Source organism: Sus scrofa, chromosome 16 (assembly GCF_054392235.1).
Source record: "Sus scrofa isolate SSC_HxYL_T2T_F1_AM1 chromosome 16, Sscrofa_HxYL_maternal_Yorkshire_Landrace_v2.0, whole genome shotgun sequence".
NCBI classification, from domain to species: domain Eukaryota; kingdom Metazoa; phylum Chordata; class Mammalia; order Artiodactyla; family Suidae; genus Sus; species Sus scrofa.
Window position 1 is genome coordinate 79,620,289 of NC_139398.1, and position 9,296 is coordinate 79,629,584.

Below are 9,296 nucleotides of genomic sequence, written 5' to 3' on the forward strand. Positions count from 1 at the left end.
AACCCTGGCACACACATATAACCAAAAAAAATTTTTTTTTACATGAAGAGACTGGATGTCAAGACCAAGTAAAAGGCAAAGATGCTAAGTGGTCAGTGACAACAATCTGCTGTCAGGCTGAAGTTAAGGAATGGTCCAGAGTCCATAATCAGAGATGCTTATACTCATAGGTATGGATGGGCATCTGGACCTGGATCCAATGCTGGCTCTGCCACTAGCTTGCCAGGGGATGTCAGACAAGTGGAAGTGGCTTCCCCTCCCCAAGCATATTAGGTAAGCATTCTTTAGACTCTGGGTTTCACCCTGTTACAATCATGAAGCAAATATTATGGGTCAGGGCATAATTTGTACAAAGGAAGTAGAATTGAGTGGAAATTATCACCCCAAGTTAAAGAAATGAAATATTTTTTTGAAACGTCTGCTTTGATTATATGTGTGACTCTGTTGCATCTGTATGTATACATGTATACAGTGGGTAACAAGATACAGAAGAATAGGAAATGTCAGTAAATATTCCGTACTAAGAAGAAATATTATTTTTAAAAGCCTTTGTCTCATCTGGGTGTGAATAGATACTAGATAAGGATGTAAAATATGTCTCTTAGTATACATTATAGTCATTTGAAAGCCACAGGCCAAGGTATTCCCTATGCATCTTTCAAGCTCAGAGTTTTATATGTCAATTGGAGGCAGTATTACCTAGTGAAATTTGAACACGATAAAGGCTAGATTCAAAGCCCTTCTCTGCCACTTATAGCGCTAAGGATTTGGTACAGGTTAACTTTCCAAGCCTCTATTTCCTTGATTTTCGCTAAAGATCCTACTGAAGCCTTGGATGTCTGGGAACAGGAAGGACATGTCCTCTTTCCATCCACCCTTCTGCATTGCTCCTCTACATTTTTCCAGCTCAGAATATCTTTTTTTTTTACTCTTCTGAGTTTACCCTACCCCTCTTTTTCAGCATATTTGTCATCTCTATGGCAACACTATAATTCCTCTACCTATTGTGTTACTGGGCATACAAGAAGAGAAAAAACATGTGAAAATTTAGAACCATGTTGGTGCCTAGGAGGTCCTCAATAAATGCAAACATTAATAGTAGCAGGAGAAGCAGTTGTAGGCAGTGTCCTGGCAGTGCCAAGAGTCTTGGTAGTATTTATGCTTAATGCTTGTCAAAATGCCTCCATAAAACGAAAAGTATAAGGGTGAGATGTTAGATCAAGACAGTCAAAGTAGCTAAATGATATTACACGGGAAGTTTTGCATTTTAATAGAGGATCATAGAAAATTCCAAATGAATTCAACGCTAAAGGAATTACCCCTTGCAACCCAGACAATCTAAAAAAGGGAGCAATTCCTTCTGGTGGAAAGGGTCCAGAGAGAGGTGCCTCTCCCTTGTACCCAACCTTTGAACACCAAACCAAAAATAGCACCAATAATCTCAGGCTGATTATGGTTGTGAGACAAAGAGAATTCTTAACTGTGCCTTCTCTCCTTGAATAATCACAATCTTGTTGCTTTGGGTTGCTTTGGCAAGCCTTCTGGGAGGCAGGAAAGGTGCTGTGTTAAGATATTTCTCCTGCCTTGTCAGCACTGATTATAATGTTGCCAAAGGATCAACCACAATGTATCGCACCAATGATCTGTGTCTTCCTGTCTCCATAATATTGACACCATGTGATAAAGATCTGTGTGTTAACAATGTCAGAGCACGCTGCACACACGTTTCTGTGTCTGAGGATGTACTTAGGCTGGTCTATTTAGTCAGACTCCAAAGCACCCTAGAGATAGAGAGAAGGCTCCAATGTGGCTGCTTCCATCTTGAAAAAAAAAAAGCATTAGAAAGGAAGGGGAGCATGATCTGAACCCCTGTTCTGCCAAAAAAACATTATGTCAGGCACTTGGCAAAGAACTTCCATACATCTCTAAATCTTGAAAACCACACTCAAGAATATAAGAGCTCTGTCAGGTCACATTGCCTTGTTTGAAAAGCAGACCAGGAATATCAGAAGCCCCCAGGACCCTGCCAACACAGATTCCGCCAAGATGCTATCCCAGAAACTTCTCTGACACTTGTGGTTTGCTCCAGCAGCAAATCATGGAGTCCCACTTCCCTCCTTCCCAGCATGAGCTGTATTTTGGTATTTTGCAGCACCGGGATATATGCCCAGAAGACTTGCAAGTATGCCTTCAAAGCAAACAAGTAGCTCACTACTGATGTGTTCATCACTTCAGCTGGGCATTAAGGGTCCTGGGCTTGCAGCCAGAAACCTCTGGCTCTTAACTAACGTGCTGGATGACCTCAGTCAAGTCCCTTTCCTTCTCTGAGGCCCAGTTTTCCCATCTCTTACACAAGCTGGTAAAAGGAGATTATCTCTAACCTTGGTTCTAACTCCAGGAGCCTATTAATTTTTAAAACTTTTGGGCTGAGAAACAAAAGTGCCTTTCTGAGCAATTAATTAAATGTACAGATAAAATCACATTAACTTATAAATCAGAATGTCCCTTCTAATTACATCGTAAGCAACATCACAATGAAAGTTGCCCAAAGCTACCAACGTAGTTAATCAACAGCTACTGAAACCATTACATTCCTCTTCTATCTAAAGAACTAAAGCCTCTGGGAACACACCATACAGCAAGGTTTTCAATTTCAATATTTGGATGTTTTCCTTTTAGGAAATGCCCTCTGTTTAAGGACAATGACCACCTTTTCTGAGACATCTAGTATTAGCTCAAAATTTCAGTTGGTCATTCAAAAGTATTTTGTGAGCTTTCTAATGTCACACACTGTCCTGGGGCCTGTGATTAGAACTTTAATTTCAAGACCAGGGCCATGATCTTACACATAGGCTGAGTAGCAGATATAAAGAAGTAAAGGGACAAAACACTACAGTGTAACTGAAGGAACACATTATAAAGACACCTAATTCAGCCCTTGAAGAGTCAAGGGAGATTTTCCTAAAGAAGCAATATCTATGCTGAGACTGTAAATACAAGTATAAGTTAACCAAGCAAAAGTAGAAGGGGGTAGAAGAGTGGAAACTCTTTCCCAGTTACTGGAAGAGCAAAATCAAATATTTGGAGGTACGCTAACCACCTAAAAATTGCCCTCCTCCAAATCCAAAATATCCCCTCCCCACCTAGAGTTCTATTTGACACTCTAGTAATGGGTTTAACTACAATCCAAACCAGAATATGTTTCATATGCAATATTCTTGTCTTAACATGTAAGGAAGGAACAGTGACATAGCAATGTAGGGTTAGGAGGCAGGAGAATTTAAAAGGACAGACCTGGATCACAAGTCTGGGTCTGTTGCTCAGGATCTGGTTGACCTGGACAAGTTGCTTAACCTCTGTAATGTCAGTGGTTTTGTTTGTTTGTTTTGGCTGCACCCTCAGCATGTGGAGGTTCCTAGTTGTAAACTGTGAGACAGATTTGGCAACACCAGATCCTTAATCCACTGGCCTCATGGGAATTTCCTCTGTGATGTCACTTTTATTTTCAGTTAAACTGAAGGCTGATGCATAACATCTATTTAACAAATACTAGGGAACAGATAAGTCCTTGCCACACAACAGACACTGTGCAAAGCCCTTTCAGTCACTGACCAAGGTAAAGTCCCGGCAGCACACATAGAAGGGGCATCCTGTTACTGTCTGTCTTCAACATCTAGGTGAAGAAATGGACATTTGGACAAGTTCAATTACCAGACCAAGGTAACAACAGCTAGCAAGGTGGAGACAGGCTTTGACCTCTAGTGGTTTGTATTCAGAGACCAAGTCTTTCCACCTTCTACTTCTCCACTGCAAGCCATGCCAGAAAAGTAGGTTTTCCCCCACTGAAGTGGCAAAAATAAAACAAAACAACAACAGCAGCAGCAGCAAAACAGTATATTACAGATGCAGACATTGTAAATACAAGCTAGTTCTTGGTGCTCATTTCAATCACAAATGGCTGTGGTTATTTAAAACACGTGTTTCATACAGCTGCCTATCAAAGCTACCTGAGCTCAATTACCATCTGTGAATAAGAGGTCAGGGTTAAAAGCAACCGACTCAGAAAATAATTTGGACCTGAAAAGGGAAAGATGACAAAACAGTTTGCTGGACAAGAGGTCTGGCACCTCTGGCCAGTTTTCAATGAAATAGAAGGTAAAAGATGTTGAGGTCACTGAGAAAACAATTTAAGTGGGCTAGAAAGAACGTGGGCAAGATGGCAACTTGTTATTGGCAGAAGGAAGCCCTGACATATTCCGAGGGTGTCAAAAACATAGTAATGAAGGGGAAGAGAGGGGTTTTTCTTACCTCACAGCTAGATTCACTAAATTGGGAGACAGAGCTTGACACTTTGACAGAGCAGCACATTGGCCTGGCTCACGGTGTCATTTTGTGTCAAGTATTAGTACAAATACCGACACTGATGTACTGAAGGACCATTTGAAGCTTCCTCAAACGCTTTCCAACTTGGCACAGAAAAAAACGAGTGTAACAAACATCTCTGTGATGAGTACACCTCTCAAAGAGCTTTCAAAGTTGCCTCCAGGTAGAGCAGCTTGTTTCTTTACCCGTGGACATTAGCACAGGCTGCAGCAGAGACTATACCACTGTGTGTGTGTGTGTGTGTTGCTGCAAGTGGAAGGGGCTTGGAGTTCTCCTCTTGAAGCTGTTTGAAAGGAATCCAAAAGCTAGAGAATAACTGGGGCAAACAGTAATATGCAGATACAGACTTGAGGCCAAGACTAAAAATACAGATTCCTGGGTTCTCGGCCCCCAAGGTTTTGATTCAGTAGGCCTCCAGTCCAGTCCAGAAACTTGCATCTTAAGATGCTCATGTCAACTTCAGGATCAGCTGGATGGCACATCCACTGGTGTAGAGACTCAAGAGACACTGGTCCCCGTTCTGACACCTACTGGTGGTAGGACCTCTGGCAAGTCACTTCTAAGTTTCTTCAGCTGTTTCTCTTTCCTCAGTTGATAAAGTAGGGAGAGAGTTCTTCGGAAAGACTTCCAAGGACCTCTGGCTCCATTAGTCTAGAAGGGGGTGTTGGGACTAGCAGCCAGTATAGTATGTAATGAGGACCTTGGGGCCAGGAGTCAACCAAACCCAGGTTGAATTTCAGCACTGCTGCTTTCCAGGTGCTGGGCCACAGACAACTAAGGTCACTTCTCTGGGACAAGTAACACAATTTCTCTAAGGCTCAGTTCCCTCCAATATAAAATGCCACTGATGGTAATAGTGCCTATGGCATAGATTTCTGTGGGTGTTAAATAGGCAGTGCACAGAGAAAGTGCAGGATAGTGCCCTGCCAAGTGCCCACTGCCTGTTGGTTGTGAATACCCACGACAAGGTCAAGCAGAAGAGCTGTCTGCCGTCCCCTGGAGCTACTGTGATTAATGAGGTTCAGCGAAAGGTAACCCCAGCTGAGCAATCCTTGGGCTTGTCCTTTTATCAAGAGAAATTCACAAGAAATGCACTTTTCTGGGGAGAACAGGATACCAGAGCGTGGCATTAAACTATGTCTCTTAGGAGGAAATATGGTAACCAGTTAGAGAAGGGTGCTATACTGTCTATACCACATGCAGCTCAGGAATGCCTTGCTTTAGAATCAATGGGGCACTCATTAAAGTAGCATATTCTTGTCTCTACTGGATCACACACCACCACCCCCCCGGGAATGGGTCCAATAATGTGCTTTTCTCAGAACTTACCCAGGAGATTCTTCTATGAGAACAGAATCTGCTAGAGAATCACTGGCAAATACTGCTAATGAAACAACACTCCCCCCCCCGCCCCACCCCTTCCAATTTTTGGTCCTGTGTTTACCCTTGAAAAAACAAAACAAAACAAAACAAAAAAAAAACAGCTAAGGCAAATGAACTTGTGCATCTGTGCATTTACCAAGAATCTAAACTTCTCATACTCTTGCCATCTCCAATGCAGCTGGGTTCCAAGCGGGTGTCTAATTTCTGCATAATTCACGACTCCCCAGGGAAACGAACACTAACCAAGGGCTGGCTACTTAAGGGTGTGCTTATGTCAACTTCCTTGGACGGGCAGTATGGTTTGTACAATTAAATACAAAATGTGATTGCCCCTGCTTCCTCTGCCTTTTCTATTCAACACCATTCCTCTCCCCTCCTCTCCCCACTGGACTTCTTTACCCTTTTCTCATTTCTTTCCCTTTATGCTTTCTGCTCTTTATGCTCTTCTCCAGATTTCCTTTCCCTCCCTTCCCTTCCTTCCACTTCTCTCTCCCCCACCTGATTCCTCATAGTCTTTGCCCCATCTACCCTACAGCTTTCCTTCTCTCTTTCCCTTTCTCTCTTTGCCTCTGTGAATGTGTGTCTCTGATTCATCCTTTATGCTGCCTCTGTGTTAGCTATCTTTATCTCTCTCTGTTCCCCTACCTCTCTTTTCTTCTTTTTCTGACTCTGTACTTCCATCTAGGTGTCTTTTTCTTTCTGTCCTCTGTTACACACAATACCTTGCTGTCCATTCCTTTTCTTGATGCCCCCATCTCCTGGCTCCCCTCCCAGTAAGAAACCTCCCAGAGGGAGACTTCTGGCCAAGTATGCATGTGTCCCATGCGAAATTGGCCAGCGCCCTCTACAACTCAAGGGACTCACTCAACTCACAAGTTTTCAGAGATCTGCTGCCAGAGGCCCTGAGTGAAGTGGATAACGCCTGGGAGGGAAGAATATGGGTGCTGGAAAAATGCAGCAGCAACTACAGAGTGGGAATAGCAAGGCTACAGAGCTCTAGTAACCAGAGCCTCCCCTGAAGGAGAGGCTGCTGGGCTAGGTGCTAGCAGTGGAGGGTTCTTTTGCCTTTTGAGTGTTCATTGCTTCATTTCCATAGCACAAACAGCTCCCTACTGGCAGACATTGGAGGAGCAGTGCCAAGGGGGTGGTGGGAAAGCTTTAGCATCTCAAAATCTCCACCAATCTTTTCAAAGCCAAACAACTTCCTCAAAACACAAAATCTGAGTAAAAAATGAGTGTCTACTATGCAAGCTGCCTACAAAGAACTACCCTCCCCCACCATACCGCCTCTCAAATGCTCCAACATCTTCCAACCAGCCACACATCTCTAAGTATCTCCTTTAGAGGCAAGGGGGCTTTTGTCATGAGCAGGGATAACTGTCCCCAATCTATGGATGGGCAAACCGAGGGGTGGAGAAGTTACTCAGCAGACTCTGGATGATACCGCTTTAGAGTGACTAAACTTGCAGGATCCAGAGTATTCTGCACACTCAAAATCAATTAAGGAAGGATGGTGCATTCAGAACAAACTTTTTCAAAGCGCTGCTACACCTTCTCCCAATTGCAGTCTCCTTAGACAGGTGCAGAACTTTGTCTCTAGTCTCTTTCTGTCCAGCTGTCATACTTGACCTGTCCCCACACTCACCTGGGCACAGCACTGGTACGCACCCTCCCCAGCCAGTCCCTCCCTTCCCTGTGAGTCTCAGAATAAAAGTGCAGGAGGGAGGTAAAGAGAATAAACTTATGCATGGTCCCTGTAGCTCCTGCAAGTTGCCCTCCCCTTAAAAGAGTATAGAAAAGCAAAACGCTGTTTTGGCTAGCTGCCCAGCCCAGGGAGCTGGAATACCCGCCTCCAGGGACCACGAAGAAGGCTGGGGCTCGCGTCCGAGGACCAGCCAAGTTCGTGTCGCTCCAGCTGAATGGCCCCTCAGTTGCCTGCAAGTTGAATCCTCAGGCACACAATGAGGCCGCTGTTTTCCGACAGGAGGCATTTGGATGCCCCACACACTCAGCCCAAATCGGGCCTGAGAGCAGAGAGCGCATTTCCTTACCCATGTTCTGTCGCACCCCTAGAAGCAGCAGCCTGGGCCGCCGTGGAGGGAGCGCCTCCCCTCCCCCGCGCCCGGCCACGGGAAACCCGCGCAGGCCACCTGTTGGACTCTGTCCGGCTGCCCCAGATCTTGCGCCCTCAAACCCGCACCCAGAAGCGGGACACCGAGGGTACCCTACTCGTCAGCGACAGAGAAATTTCACCCGCGCCTCTTCCTGTGGCTACCTTTCCTGCTCCCACTCCCCCCTCCCCCTACACACACACTTCCTTAATATTCCAGCATTCTTTTCTTTAATGATGCGCGCTTGGCCTCCCCTAGGGGCCCGAGCTGCCCAAGATCTCTGAGAGCGCCCAGGTGGCTGCGGATCTCCAAGCGCTTACGCTGGGTGCCTGCTTAATGCACGGGCGGCTGAAAACCCCTAAATGGCACATAGGTTGGGGAACAGTCAGTGGCCTGCTCTAGGGAGCCCCCTTTCTCCTTGGGAAGTGTAAAAGGTCTCCCTCCTCGGTTTAGAAATGAAGGTATTCGGGGAAGCCCAGAAGGCAATCGTATTGGGAGAACCAATGTTGCGTTTTGCTGCCAAATCCCAGGATAGGTGCAAGGCGACTCAACTTTCTCTCGTGTCTCGCTGCCATCCCTGACAGCAACTAGCTAGGGGTAAAGGGCGCCGCCTCCACCGGGCTACTCACCCCTGGGTACGGACGCTGCTCCCGCAGGAGACCTCAGCAGACTGGCGAGCGCGGAATCCGCGAAACGCCTTAGTGTCTCGCTCCTCTCCCGGGCCACGCGGCGAAGGCTACGCGCTCCGAGCAGGGCAGCCGAGGGCAGTGGATCCCATGGGTGGCGAGTTGACAGAGGGCGCGCCGCCCAGCTGGGGGCGCATCGTTTCCAGGGCTGGCGCAGGCTGCGGCGGAGAGAGGGGCTTCCGAGGAAGTTGGCGGCGCTGGGGGCTGACTTCGGACTTAGCGCTCGCTTCTAGAGCTGCCGGGCGCGTCCTCCGGGATAAACGAGGGACTCGCCCGCGGAATGGGGGCCGGCTGCAGGAAGCCTCCGCTGGCCGCCGCCTAGAAAGAGTGCCGCGGCGTCGCGCTGCCTGAAACCCCCAGCAGCGGCTGGAGCAAAGAGCGAATGAGAGCGCCCGGCTGCCTCCTCTCGGCTGCCGGCGCCCCTAGCTCAGAGCCCGACTCGCCCCAGCCCGCCGCGCCCCTCCTCCTGTCCGTGTCCCCTCCCCTCCTCTGCTTCACCGGCTCGCGGGGCTCGCAGGGCTGGGCTCCGGCCAGAGGCTGAGCGGAAGGCGTCCGCAGAGCACGCAGCATGGAGGGCGATCTCGCCGGCTCGGGCTCGGGCTTGGGCTCCGGCAGCGGCAGCAGCGGCCGCCGCCTCCCGCGCGCCCACGTGCCGGAGCCCGGGTGTGCGCGCTCCGGCCGCGGGGCTGGAGGGAGGGAGCGAGGGCGAGCCGCGGGTGGGGGTGGCGGGGAG

At 47.7% G+C, this 9,296-nt stretch overlaps 1 protein-coding gene across 3 annotated transcripts in view; it reads right to left on the minus strand.

The window, feature by feature from the left end:
- Positions 1–8,978, minus strand: part of SGCD (sarcoglycan delta) — a 1,031,224-nt gene extending 1,022,246 nt beyond the window's left edge. For all 3 annotated transcript variants that reach the window (XR_014830696.1, XM_021076527.2, XM_085001529.1), the window contains exon 1: positions 8,507–8,978. The gene's annotated coding sequence lies outside the window, so the exon portion shown is untranslated. The remainder of the gene's footprint in view (positions 1–8,506) is intronic.
- Positions 8,979–9,296: the final 318 nt, after the last annotated feature.